The sequence below is a fragment of the Ambystoma mexicanum genome, chromosome 4p, assembly GCF_040938575.1.
Source record: "Ambystoma mexicanum isolate Mex_15411 chromosome 4p, UKY_AmexF1_1, whole genome shotgun sequence".
NCBI classification, from domain to species: Eukaryota; Metazoa; Chordata; class Amphibia; order Caudata; family Ambystomatidae; genus Ambystoma; species Ambystoma mexicanum.
The window spans coordinates 1,120,807,034-1,120,817,186 of record NC_090927.1 but is presented as its reverse complement, the minus strand read 5'-3'; positions in this window follow the sequence as shown (position 1 = coordinate 1,120,817,186).

Here is a 10,153-nt window from a genome sequence, read left to right as displayed (position 1 = left end):
AAATTATGTGCATCTCAGAATTCCACAAGATGGTGGAGCCTCTACAATTTACACCTTCAGAATTAAAGGTATTCCAGTGGGCTGTGTAAGGAACTCATGGTGGCAACAGTAAAGACAGTCACAAGTGATCACAGTTCAAGGGTGTTTATTAAACTGTATGCAGGTTGAAAAAACGCCTAATCTAAACCTAAATCTAAGATGGGATCAATCATCGCCCATCAAATGAAAATAAGGCAGGCCTTGTGGTGTTGTGTCAAATAAAAAAGAGCCTATATTAAGAAACCTATTGCCAAATCTTACAACTAATACAAAAAGGGCATGGGATGGTTTTCAAGAAAAGAAAAAAGTGTTCACAAATAATATTTCAGAATGTGATGGTTTGGGTCTCCCTTCCCCATGTTTTGAGCACAGGGTAAGGTGGGATCTTGGAGCATAGCACACCCTCAAGCTTTCCATGCACGAGCCAACAGTTCCACTTGCAGCTATCAGGACCATCGACGGCCAAGTCTCGTTTCTCGTGAAAGTCTCTTGCCTACGAGGGCCTAAAGTATTCAATAATAAAATAAAGGTTCCTTCAACAAAATGAAAGTTTGTCTCCTGGTTTTACCTGGGTGAGGATTCTCCACCACTGGGTCCCCCTCTTCTGGGCACTGACCCTATTCCTCGTGGTGTTGGGCGATCAATTTTCACCTCTCGGATCTTCCTCTTCCGGGCTTGTCTGCTAAAACAATCCTATCGATATTGAGGCATTTGGGGTTGTGGTTACTTGGTCCTGAGGCCTGAAAGGTTTATCAAGCAAAACAACAAACAAAAACAAAGAAGGCCTAGCAGTAGTGTGGGCCTGCAAGCATTTTCGAATGTTTCTTTTGGGAAAACCTTTCACAGTCATGACAGACCATCAGGCTTTGTTCACCATTTATCAAAACCTGCAATGCAAAATGCAACCCAGAATTGAAAGATTGGGGCTGAGGCTGCAGGACTTCGACTTCACCATTATTCACAAGCCAAAAAAAGAGTTAAACCAGCGGATTTCATGTCTCGTCACCTACATGCCCATCAATCGGGAGATTCATCCGAGCGGAAGAATACATCAACTTTCTTGCACATCAAGGACCCCCAAAGCCGATCACAAAGGACATAGTGCATGAACATAGTATGAAGAACAACACCCTAAAAAAGTAAGAAAAATGATCATATCCAGAATGGGGAGAGAAGTAGGACTGGAGTACATCAGGATTCAAGAGTTGTCTCAGCAAGACATGCAAGCATTCAGACATGTCAAGGATGAGTTGTCAATAACTGCAGAAGGTCTTGTCATGGGGCAAGGATTCATAGCAATGCTCACTGGACTTCGACAGCAGGTGGTAGACCTGGCACATGAGGACCATCGAGGAATGGTCACCACCAAACGACAAATAAGGGACACCATGTGGTTCTCTGGTATCGACAGAATTGTGGAGAACACGGTTAAACGATGTTAAAAGATGTCACTTGTGTCAGTGTACTTTGAAACCAAATACACCAGAACCCCTCAGGATGTCTGACTTGCCAGACGCTCCCTGGATGCATATAGTGGTGGATTTCTTTGGACTGTTTGGGGGTGGGAAGTACTAGATGGTTTTAATGGACACATTCGTTTGGTTCCCTCTTGTACTACAGATCTCATCCACAGCAGCTAACACAGTCATTCCCGAGTTGGATAACAATTTCTCAGCATGGGGCTTCCCGGAAATACGGAAATTGGACAATGGGCCACCTTTCAGCATTTGGGAGTTTGCCGAGTTCATGGAGTACATGAGGATACATCATAGGAACTCATGGACTACAGAAAGTTACTGCAAGGAATGAGAGGGAGGTGTCCGTCAGAGCTCATATTCCAAAGGAAGCTGAGGACGAGACTTCCTCACATAGAGAGTCCTCGAGAATATGATGTTGTGACTCTAAAGGACATAAATCTGTACAAGAAACAGGAGATGAAAAGATATGCAGACGAGAAGCGAAATTCAAAAGCATCAGTGCTGAAACCAGGAGACAAAGTTCTTGTGTGTAGAAGACAAGAGAGAAAGTCAGAATCCAAGTTTCACCCCCATCGCTTGATTTTGTCACAAATGAAGGGATACATGGTGACAGCCCGATCCCCTGGACGGGTGATTACATGAAATGTGTCACAATTCAAATTATACAGAGAAGGTGAAGAGGAAGAGCAGGATGAAGAAGGTACAGAAGACAGCAGAGAGGAGAGATCAAGGGTCCAGAGACAGTGACTGAGGTATACACGCAACCCCAAAGATGCATCAGGAGACCAGTAAGATTGAGATGTGAAAAATAAAGAAGAACTGTGAGTAGAAAAAAAACTGTTTGCCACAAAGGGAAGATGTTGTGTCCTGAAGATCGCTATGCATGCATGTGACGGAGCACTCTCACACGCAGAATGCACCAATGGGGATATGCGATTCTCAGGCATGTGCAATAGGGTTTTACCGCACTCTACAGTTTGCCTGCAGTGAAATAAAGAGCTAGAGGTTTTACCTCAGGCTCTGTGAGATTTTTTTAACAGGCCTGTCTTCCCACATAAGAAAGTGTCCAATTCCGCTGCAGCAGCAGATGGGCAGATACAAAAGGGGAATAATAATAATATATAGGTGCACTCCGAGATGTAAAAGAAAAATGTATTTAATCTGCTTCGGGCTGCAGTCCGGCGCAAGCGAGAATTTAGCAGCCCTGCACTAGGCTGCAAGTACAAGAGACAAACAAAACCTGTGTCCACAGTCTTTGGCGCACTCGCGGCCCCTGCACACCCATTGTGTTTGTGAATGAACAATTTTTAAAAAAAATTAAGCTCAAGAATGAGTAATAAGAATATTATATGTTTACAGATTGAATTAATGTATCATACACAATTGTTCAAAGAATATGTACAATCCATTACATGTTATGCTGACCCTTTAAATAACATTACCTAGGATTCTAAAAGTCTAAGTTTGTTTTACTTATACTTGAACTTCATTTCTTTAAAATTGTTCGTTCTTATTTAACTTATCTAAATATTTCCTAACTATTGTTTGTCCTTACAGACACTCTGGGTGTGCAGTGGGCGCATGCCCTCCACAGACTGTGGACACCGGTTTTGTTTGTCTCTTGTACTTGCAACGTAGTGCTAGGGCTGCTAACTTCTCCCCTGTGCTGCACTACAGCCTGAAGCAGATGAAATTAATTAATCGGCGTGCACCTAGATATTATTCTTGATCTTCGGTCTCTGAGTGTGTGGCACTAACTTATAGGTAGCACCCACAGGACTACTTGAAGAAAAAGACTGTAGGCCTCATTACAAGTGTGCTGGTCCAGTACCGGCACAGTTGTTACTGGACTGGCACACTACGACTCTGCGGATGGATGCCAGGCTCAGAACTACCCTCTCGCAGAGTTTCACGGAAGCACCGGCACCGTTGCCAGTTCTTCTGTGCTCCCCATTCACATGGAATCCTATGGGGGTGCTGCTCCGAGAAACTCGGGTCGATCCCCATCTGATTAAAACTACAGAAACAAAAAGGCCGTAAGAGAGCGGCCAATATAGGTCAAAGTGGTCATACAGGAGGTAAAGCAAAATTACCGTACTGTTGAAAGCCTTTCATCTATGAACTATGAATAAAGAAAGGGAAGTGAAACCGCCACATGAGAAAGCAAGGGAAGTGAATCTCATAAACATTGAAAGTGAATGTGAAGGTGAAGTTGGCAAGTGTGAACCCGGAAGAGGGATGCTGAGGAGAAGAGGGCAAAGTCTAAAGTCCCTAGAAATAGTGTTTTGACAAGAGTGACAGTCGAGAGGGGTCTGAGCCCGAATGAGGGAGATCCAGGGGTGAAGCCATCACCCAAGTCCATTAAGAGAAGGAACTGTTATTTGATTTGTGGAGTACAATTGGTGATGGGTCAGTGCCCGGAAGAGGGGGATCCAGGGGTGAATCCATCAGCTGAGAAATACGTAGAACCAGGGTTTTAATAGGGTTGTAACCGGGAAGTCAGTCACCGGTAGTTTTTTTCGAGTCTGGTGGCAAGCCGCTTTTTTCACTGGCAGGTTTACCGCCAGAATCGAAATGAGGCCCTATGTCTTTGTACAAAATGAATACCATTACAGACAAGAAGAGGAAGAGGCAACCTGTATATTGGGTTTAATCAAAGACATTGAAACAACAACACCAACAGCGACTAATCCTGAGCGCATTGTCTCTCAACTGAAGAAATTAATTTGTAGAGAAATTTCATAGAAACTGCACGCTATAACTCTAGCACAGTACTACCATGCCCAGAGAATCCCCAGAGGTTTGAGAGTGTACCTCTTGCTTACTCTATGCAAAGATATTCCGGACTTCGTCAAATAGTGGGAGAAAATCCTGAACACGTATTCACTTGATCTGATACTTTTGACCATCGAGAAATATACAGATCTGTCCCAAATTTAGATACAGAAATTAATGAACTTAGTGAACAATTAGGAGCTTTGAAGAGTAGCAAAGAACTTCGGACCATTTTATTTGACATCAACAAATACCTTGAAAGCTACAAGAAGGATATAGAACAGCAGAAAGTGCGTAAATTCAGATGATACACATTAGATTAATCTCAAGATATTGTATACTCTTGGCAAGAATACTACCAGAATATCCAACCTATGCGCCCAAACAGACTGCAACCCAGAGTTCCAAGACAAGAAAGTAGCGACAGCAGTAGCAAAACTTCAACAAGTGGGGAAGATATCGGAACTACGGGTACAAAGAATTTGGATACATCCAGTGGAACCATTTAACAAAGTACTAATATTCATAATTCACAACTGGTATCAGCATCAACTACAGGCAACCAGAAAGCTTTTAATTGTATACAACAATTTCTTCAGATTTAATAAACAGGTTTACTTGCAAGCAGCTGAAACATCCATGTGCTCAGCCATGGCCCCAGCCTATGCAAACCTCTACATGCACTATCTTGAGACACAATCAATTCTAAATCACCCACATTGGGGTAAAACATGTGTGACTTTGAAAAGATACATCAACAGTGTCTTCATAATCTGGAGAGGGGAGGAGCAATTAACTTAATGAGTTCCTGATATATCTGAACTGTGTTAATGACCGCATTACATTCATGATGGAGGTAGGAACGCCAACATTGTATTACCTTGATGTGGAACTAGAACCTAAAGAAGGGAAAATAACAACCAGTTTGTTCCATAAGCCTACAGATGTTAACAACAGTCTTCACTATGTAAGTGAACACCCCAAATATCTTAGAGACAATCTCCCATATAGTCAATTCCTTCGGGCAAACCGTATTATCTCTGAAGAGAGTAAACTGGAATTAGAGAATGAGGAGATGACTTCTAAATATACAGAAAGAGGCTATCCAGAACATACAATCAAAGCAGCCAAAGAAAGAGCAAGTCAGATGTCCCGGGAAGACCTCCTTAATGGAAAGTCCAAATATCAGGAAATTCCTTTTCTCTACATCTAGTGCTTGAGCCAAAGCCATCAAATAACCAGATTTATCAAAAGAATTTGAGGCTAATTAAATTGGACTCTCAACTTCAGAAATTATTCCCAAAACCTCCCCTTTTGCATACAAGAGAGGCAAGAACTTTAGGCAACTATTGGTGAGAGCAGAGAGAGCGAGGACTATGAAGCAGACCACATTGAAAATGAAGAAAACTGGCACCTTTGCTTGCTTACACTGCAGTAACTGCAATAACATAATGAAAGACAGCTATGCCAGACATCCCCGCACAGGAGCTAAAATCATACTAAGGGACTTCACGACATGTGATACCATGTCAGTAATCTACTGATTGAACTGTCCCCGTGGTATATTTTATGTGAGACAAACAGCAAGAAAAATAAAAGACTGCTGTAATGAACATAAAAGTGATATAAGGACTAGCAATACCCGCTCACCAGTGGCCATACATTTTTCTGAGAAAAGACATTCAGTGGCTCAACTGAGATTTAATGTACTTGAAATTGTACACAAATCATCGAGAGGAGGAGAGCATGCAAAGAGGCTTGACCAGAGGGAACCATACTGGATCGATAAACTCGGCAGTCTGATCCCTAATGGAATGAATGAAGACGTCTACCTGGGTGCTTTTCTGTAACATCTATTAGGTAATAAACAAAACCCTGCACATTAAGTACCATCCCGTGCCTGTTACCTAACTGTGAAGTGATTATATCTCTAAAAAAATAAAATGTTCAGCAACATATGCAGACATCCAATCATTCCCCTGAGTATGCATGCAGCTAGATAATTCTATAATGTTTCATCAACAATGGACATACATTCTGTAATATAATAGATTGTGAGCACGTGTGCCCCTTTGGACATCCACTGTATGCGCATTTTCCAGTACAGACTATTGAATAGGCGCTTCTACAGCTCCTTTATCTGTAATCCTTTAGAGACAGCCATGCTTTTTCACACCCTGTGGAGGGATTGATCGATAACTCTGCTCACTATCCTTAGATGCTCCAATTACTACTGTATCCATGGTTCACCTCACTGCCTGTGTTCTCACTGCATCCCAGCGCGGAGACGTCATTTGTTTACATGGGACGTCACCGCATGGTAGCGCATGCGCTCCATCACATGGAGAACCTAACTCTGAATTGTATCCAAACACAAGCGGAGGCTAGCGCCTTCACGTGCATTTGTACAGCCCTGGATTGGAATTCTAAATATACTTAGGTGAGCAGTTAGATTCACCCTTTGTTTTAAGAATTGGCTCTATTACACCAAGCCTCTATTTTTAAACATTCTCTTCATCACCCACAGAGAGAACAATTAGACCACAGAGATTACACCACTGCTCTGCATGAAACTATGCTTCTTTACATACCGGTATGGCCCCTTTGAGATGAAGGGCATCTACAGCAGATCTTACAGTGTAAACTCCAGTTTTTAGACTCTCAGGTAGGGATCCACCTTTTTAAACCCTATTTCTTAGGGTTTGTGAGTAATATAAGTCCTAGGTTGTCTCACCCATGGAAGATACACACCTTTACCCAGACAGGCGGTTATGGTCACCCTCTAGATCCTATACAGGTGGATGTTCAAGAGGTACATATGACAGCCAATACTTTATCTAATTTTGAATAATTGTAAATACAGCATGTAAAGACTAGTCAAAGATTAGCTAACATCTTTTATTTTTATTATTTTCTTACCTCTAAATGCAGATCAAATCAGATTGAAGGTTGATTGATGAAAAACCAATGAAATGTTGCTCCTGTCGAAGGGACCCAAGTCCCAAAACGGGTAGAGCTCATTGTCGCATAAATTATGCATTGTATAAAAATAACATATGTTTACAGATTGAATTAATGTATCATACACTGTTATTCAAAGAATATGTACAGTGCATTACATGTTAAGCTGACTCTTTAAATAACATTACCTTGGAATCTAAAAGTCTAAGCTTGTATTACATATTCTTGAACTTAATTTCCTTAAAATTGTCAGTTCTTATTAAACTTACCTTAATATATCCAAAATATTTTTTGTCCTCACAAACACTCTGGGTGTGCAGTGGACCCGAGTGCTCCACAGACTGGACACGGGTGTTTTGTTTGTTTCAGATACAAAAAGGGGACACACAATAATTAACGCCCTGCAAAGCATAAAAACATGCAGCAGAATTTCCATTACATTTCTTTTATTACATTATCTACAATATGTCTCTTGATATCAAGCCTCTTCATGACAGAATCTGTTTGGTGAGGTGAACATTCAGTCTAAATCTCATATAATCATTCTGTACTCCTACACAAGGATATACTTTCAAATAGGGTGCCACAATCCCCATCAATTTATGCTCAAAATGTAAATGTTCAAGCAAGGGGGATTTTTACATAGATTCCAAAGTCTCAATTCAATGCCTCTGGTACAAATGGTGTTTGACGCTAGCCGGATGAGCCAGTAGATTCTTCTCAGTGAGTACTGTTTACTAAGCAACTGAGTACAGATTGCCACCAAGTTGTTAACACAATGAACTCTCGTACCCATCATAAAGTGGTTGAAGTCCTCGTACAGAGAATCTTGCGGGGGATCGAGAACTCTACGATAAAGTCCAAGCATATGCCACTCTATACAAAAATCCTTAATGATCTCAAACCAAGTTCATACCTAATCTCAGGTAAGGGCATACAGTTTGGAAGGCCCAAAACCTTCCCCTATATCATGGCTTCTGACTGCTAAAGATTACTACACACCCACATGTGCAGGGAACAACTTGGGCACTCATAGAATCCTATTAATGCTTTAATTGAGAAGTTACTGTATTTAGTATTAATTCTATGCATCTGGCCTTACTTCTCACAAATCCCTAAACATGAGCTTTACTTGGTAAGTCCAAGATTCAAAAGCCCAGGTATATCATGTTTTGACAAATCCCCAACTTGGATATGTCTAAAAAAAACCAGGCACATTTTATCAGTCTACAGGACTTAGTTAATCACTTAGTTTTTGTTTTTTGGAGTTAATACTGAGGGCATTCTCGAATGCATATGCTGAAAAAGAATCATTCAGTATCTGTAGACCGATGGGGGTAGAGCCAAACAAGATAGAATCATCAGCGTAAGCTGTACAGGGGTATTTTACATTTGCCATTTAGGTTGTGGAAAATGCTTTCTTCGTTGGGTACATCTGAAACATATGACAAGGGGCAAGAAGGCACCCTTGTCTCAAACCAGATGATGATTTGATCTTCCTGGATAATTGACCAACCATATTCATCTGAACTTTGATATTTGAGTAATTATGCATACCCACCAGTATGTTTAATGGAGCTGTGGGGATACCCCAAGAACGAAGTTTAGATCACAACCTACTACAACTGACCATGTTAAAGGCCTATGTTAGGTCTATTGATTCCACATAGATGCATTTATATTTTTCCATCCAGGTCAAGTCCTGTAAATGTTTAACCAAGAGGCAATTGAGTGAGGTACACTGTTCTTTGGGAAACCCAGTTTGAAATGTTCTGAGTCTACCCACATTGTTGGCCCATCAATTGGATGTTTCTATCTGTGTCTCCATCATGATGGGGCAGTAGTTCTTGGGATCCAATCTTGGATCCAATCTTGGACCAAGCTTATGAATGGGCACCACAAATGTGGTTTCCCAGGAAGTAGGATAACACCCGGTTGTCAAAAAATTGTTAAATTGATGACTGAATGCTGTAGCACAACTTTCTGGATCCGATTTTAGAACTAAATTGGTGAGTCTATTGGGGACATCTGGAGGGGCTTTCTTTCTGAATATTAACCAGAATAACTTCACAATCAATTGTACAGGACCAGGTAAGAGGTTCGAAGGTGACCCCTTATAATTCAAAGTTAGCAATACTATCCTCTTCTATTCCAGCATAAATTGAAAGGATATGTTCCACCCACTTGTTTTCTGAAATAGTGTTGAGTTGTGAAAGAACATGGGGATTACCCAGAGAATTACTGAGGGATCAAAATGTAACTATGTCTTTTGAGACAAGACTAGCCAACATGAGCTCTCCCTGCCTTTAATTATACAAGGCCCTATGATTTCTGATCCAGTTCTTAAAAGACTGCTTTACTGTGTGATTTTCATATTCCCCCCTCTGTGGTGAGCAGTGCAACCCTTTTTTGAAATTTTTCATTTGCAATTTTAACAGATCTTTCCTTCCCTTGATTTTTAAATCAAAGGGATTTTAAATGGGACTTTTGGGATTTTAGGGGATCCTGCCAATCTCCCAGGGTGATGATGCAATCCATCTATAATTCTGCCCAAGAAGGGATGGAATTCATCTGCCAAAAAAGAATATCTCACATTGTTGAGGCGAGCAGGCTCTTAGCCTCTCTGTTAAAAAATCATTCCCATAAGTCTTCGGCTCAGTAACCAGGCCCGCTGCATGTACCTTGCAGATGCAAAGACAACTTTCCTAACTAAAGAACACATTAACAATTGCATGGCTTCATTAGAGGTACAACAACTTTGTTTGAAAAATAATAGTTTCAAATACAAGCGCCGTAAGATAAGAGTATTAGGACAAATTAACATGAAGTGTGTTAAAGTTTCATCAGCTGAGCCGCACAGTGGGCATAGTCCACATCTCATGGTTCACCATGATCCAGTG